Source organism: Tenrec ecaudatus, chromosome 11 (assembly GCF_050624435.1).
Source record: "Tenrec ecaudatus isolate mTenEca1 chromosome 11, mTenEca1.hap1, whole genome shotgun sequence".
Classification (NCBI taxonomy): Eukaryota; Metazoa; Chordata; class Mammalia; order Afrosoricida; family Tenrecidae; genus Tenrec; species Tenrec ecaudatus.
This window is the reverse complement of record NC_134540.1, coordinates 132,912,352-132,917,156: the sequence shown is the minus strand read 5'-3', so window position 1 is coordinate 132,917,156 and position 4,805 is coordinate 132,912,352. Positions and strand designations below refer to the sequence as shown.

Genomic DNA, 4,805 nt, shown 5'->3' with positions numbered 1-4,805 from the left:
GGTACCTCAGCTTATACTCTGGTCGGCTTATATTCGAGCATGTACAGTATATTCAGTTGCTTGCTAAGCAGACTTACATGACTCTCACCTGTCTGCATTCTTGGTTGGGGGAAGTCTGGGTTCAGCTGAATCCTCCTTCCCATTTATATCCTCTCTTGGCTCTTCAGGTACTCACTGCAGCAAGCTAGAGAAGCATCTCATGTAAAGAAGCAGGTTTTAGGAGAAAAGCAACAAAAAATGCCAGCTCTCTTAAAAACTAGCCCCCAAACTGCTATGTTTCATTTCCACTGCAATAGCCACGGGCCAGCTTATTCAATGAGAAGAGATATAACTGCACCTTCTCTATAGAAAGAGAATCAATGAAAATGCAGCCAATTTTAATCTGTCACAAACGTGTTCTCTCTTGCCACTTTTTTCTTTTCACTTTCCATATATGCTTTGATTTAAAGCAGATAAACAACATCAAATCAAATTCTAGATATTGAAGTATTGAATCATCTTTAAGAAATTCATTACCTGGCAGGGGAGATACCATGATCACGAAGGTGGTTTTCCCACGGCGAGGCTCATCTATTGCACTCCCGGATGTACTGACCCCTCTGTTTTCCCCAAATGTGGGAAACTTGACTGCATAATTTGTGGTTGTGGGGGACTCTGTGCTCTCCCCTGTCAAAAAAACACACAAAGAAATCCATGATTTTTATTAGTTTCTCTTTAAGTTTCTCATCCATTTGTTGCAATGGTGGTTTTCCTATCATTAGCTATGGTTTAAATCCATATATGAATTTTGATCTATGCAAGTTTTGTAATACATGTAATACTTAATTGGGTTTTCTTCTACAAATGTGCACGCTCTACCAAACATTTCAAAATAGCACAAATTTTATTGAGGAACTTTCATTATTTTATCCATTTTCCTTTCTCTAGTCAAAATTATATAAAAATGAAATAAGCAAGTATAGAACTACTATTATCATGCTAAAAATAAATACTTAAAATGAGGAAACATAAATCTTTACAAGAGGATTTTTGTTGAAAATTTATAAAGGGGAGAAAAATAAAAGACAATGTGAAAAAGTGCTCAATAAAAGTAAAATAAATAAATATGTAAATAAAAGATAGATTCTGTATACTAAGGCTCAGGGTTTCCTTTTGTGTTCATATGATATTTGTCTTTTGAATAACACACCAGGACCATCCCAGAGACAATTTCAGTGTCTGATGGCTTTTGAAAGGGGAGCTGAAAGAGTAATTCAGACAGTTTTTCTCAGTGGGTGTTCGATACTACAATGATCTGCTAGATTCTGAACTCTGTGTTGAAAATCTTTGGGCTGACTGTAGTAGAGAGAGAACACCACAGAACATTTAGAAAGAGATTCTGCGTATAGATATTTCCACCAGAAAACACTAGAAAAATACAAGGAGTGGGAGATAGTGGTTAAACTTTGGCCTTAACAGCAGGAAAATGTTAATTTAAAAGAACAAATGAGTGCATATTAAGCATTGTCAAAATGTTCAGATTGGGAAGGCCAAGAAGGAAATGTTCAGATGGGAAAGGCCAACTTTATTACTCAATAATAATACTTTCAAGTACCAAATGGCCACATCAATGTCTCAAAATAAATGACCTCTTCAAACTTTAACCTGAAGTCAAAGAGAGAGAAACCAGGGATAACTTTAGTATGTGTAAGCACTTCCATGGATCTGGATGATTTTGAAGGAGTGATGAAAGGGTTTGCACTGTTAGTTTGACAGCATCACTTGGAGTGTGATGGACGTTTCCAAACCTAGAGACAGTGAGAAGCACTTTGAACAGTTACAACAGTGAAGATGACTAATGAAGACGTGGATGATCAGTGACCTACAGCAAATAAGAGATACGATAAGTTTTAGTGAAATCTTATCATTTGATGTAAGGAAGAAGCCATGTGGCAATACTTTATTTCTGACTCTGCATCCTGCAGGCGTGGTTGAAAGTCATTAAAACACCCATCTCCTACCTGAGAGGTTGGCCCTTTAAAGTCACCAGCCAGTACACAGGAGGAAGACGAAGCAGCCTGCTTCTCTTAAGATTCAAGCTTTGAAAATCCTATAAGGTATTTTTGTTCTGCCCTATGTTGTCATTAAGTTTGAACTGCTTTTGCATCACTGGGTTTTGTTTGAAAGCCGAGTGGATGAGTTATCATTATTCAGGATCTACCGAGGATGGAAACCAGGACTGAAGTATTTAGGTCTGTATGGGAGTTTACTTTTGAACATAATTATTTAAACCGAGTCTGTAAATTCCAAGTTAGGTAAACAGGAACATAACAAAATATATATTTCAAATTTAGAAGACAGATCTGTGTGGCATATTGACATATTAACTTGTGACTCATCAGAGTATAGTGAGCTGAGATAAAATCTACTGAGTGAGTTTATGAAATTAAATTATGAATTACAGAAGTATAATCCCACAGGGTACAGTATGGAAACATCAATATTTCAGAGGGGACTTGAAGAGGAATCCATAAATTGATAATGTGGTTATGGAGTTCAAGATACAAGGAAAGACAAATAATAGAAAAAGGTGATAAGAGTGTTCAATGACAGACGTGTGCTGAGAAAGAGGAATGGATTTTGAAAGCGATTCACTTTATTTTTATGGAATTCACACTACAGTAAGTAAAGCAGTTAAAGAAAAATGAAAATATAAAACAACAAATTAGGAAAACAAGGAAGAGGAAAGATCATAGTTAATTAAACAGGTACACTAGGCAGGGAAAGAGCTATCATAAAGGGCATATATACTGTTATTGATAGCTAACCATAGACTATGGTCTGACTCTTGGCAACTCTGTGTACCACCGAATGAAGCCCCATCAAGTCCTGCTTGATAAGCTCGACGTAGGACAATTATGGAAGTTTGAATATGAATTAAATATTGCTTGTTTATATGCATGGTGGTAGTAATTTAATGTGAATTATATGCAAAATGGTGAATGTATACTATAAAGTTAGTAGCTATGGGAAGGCATGATATGCATGAAATATAAAGCCAAATACAGTAGGATGTTAGTATATTCAGGAAATAGTTTAATGATAATATCAGGTTTGGATGTTGCTAGTGGGGCAGATAACTTCTCTCCTGATTATCAGGTGAGAACTTTTTCTCCATCTAGGTTTATAATTATGTCAAAATGAGTCTTCATTTTAATAGGCTATTTTCAAACATACAGATGGCTGGTAAGAAGATGTGGATAATGGCAAAACATAAACTTGAAGCTAATTGTCCAATAATGAGGAAAGGCTGTTCAACTGCTTGGGCTCTGATTCATGTTAGGATGAGTGAACCTGCAACCTGAATGTAACGTATGTTTAGCGAAGTGGAAGGCCTAGCGAGGCTTCGTTGTTTGGATGCGTGACATAGAGGGCAAGTTGGAGAATGACAACTGAGATTGCAAAATGGCATATGCACATAGGAAGTATCCCTCGGGTTTAATGTGTGGTGGTGTGTTAACTGGATTGTCAAGGATATACCCAGCATATCAGGAGCAAGAAGGACGAGCATTAGTAGAAAAGAGATTGGTGTGAACACAACCATGAGGTTCTTGATAGTGAAATAAGGGTGCAATGAAATTTTGTCAGTGTCTGAGATCAATCCTGATGGATTGTTGGAACTTGTTTCATGGAGAAAAAGAAGATAAAGTAAATATAAGGGTTAGTGCTATGACAGCAAATAGAAATGTGATTCCAAATGCTCAGGTTTCTTAAGAATAAATATGAACCTTAATAGAAAGCTCATTCAACATGAATAAATATTGAAGCTCCACTTGTGTGGAGATGATGGATGACTACACCATAATTTCCGTCAGCAAATATAAGTCACTTATGAAAATGCAATTATTGTATCTGATATGTAATGTATGCCTAAGAAAAGGCCTGTTACGATCTGCAGGATTAAGCAGATTTCAAGTAGCGACCCAAAGTTTCATCATGCTGGGACGTTGGATGGGGCAGGAAGTCAATAAAAGAATGATTTACAATGTTAAGGAGAAGATGAGTTCTTTTTTGAATGTTGGTCGATAGATGTCTTATAATTGTAATGCCACGATGATTTTTTATGTCATTGATTTTAGTTTGAGTGCATATAAGAATTATGATATATGTAGATTTGTAATAAGCATAGTGTTTGTAATTTGTTTTGTGGGGTTTTCTTCTAAGCTTTCTCCTGTTTGTCGTACTTTAGGTTTGATTGTTTGTAGTTATATAGGATGTGGAATTGTTTTAAAAGTGGGGATGTCCTTTTTAGGGTTAATAATAATTTTATTATATGCAGGGGTGTGTTAGTATTTGGTTACACTGCCGCTAGAGTGACTGAGGCCTTCATGGTTTAGAGGGTTTAGTTGTTTTAGTGGTGTAGAGGCTGATTATATTCGGGAATATTTTGTTGTATAATTTTGGTAGTTGAATCATGGTAATGGCAAGAGGGTCTTTGCGTTTTCATTGTGATTGGAGTCACTGGGGGTCACTAGGTTAAAAGAACGAGTCCGAAAACAAAGGGAACTCAGAAAGAAAGCAAGCCGTTTTGCTAAACCTTTTGGTTGGAGGTAAGAATGGAGACTTTTATGAAGTAACTAATATTTTCAGGTAAGATTCTTTTTTTCTAACCAGCTTAGATAGAGAGTGAATGAGGCTAAATTTGGGCTAAAGTAAGTCTTGAGAGAGAAGAATTTGTGCATAATTAATGCGGAACTAGCCAAGACTATTTGAGAGTATTGAGAACCAGTGTCCCAGCCAGTTTGTTAATCCAGCTGGCTAGGGGT

General features: G+C 36.4%; 1 non-coding gene across 1 annotated transcript; it reads left to right on the top strand.

The window, feature by feature from the left end:
• The first annotated feature begins 508 nt into the window (after positions 1-508).
• LOC142461821 (U1 spliceosomal RNA) lies at positions 509-669 on the top strand. The gene has a single exon (XR_012787012.1). It is a non-coding gene; the product is annotated as a U1 spliceosomal RNA (small nuclear RNA).
• The last annotated feature ends 4,136 nt before the right edge of the window (positions 670-4,805 follow it).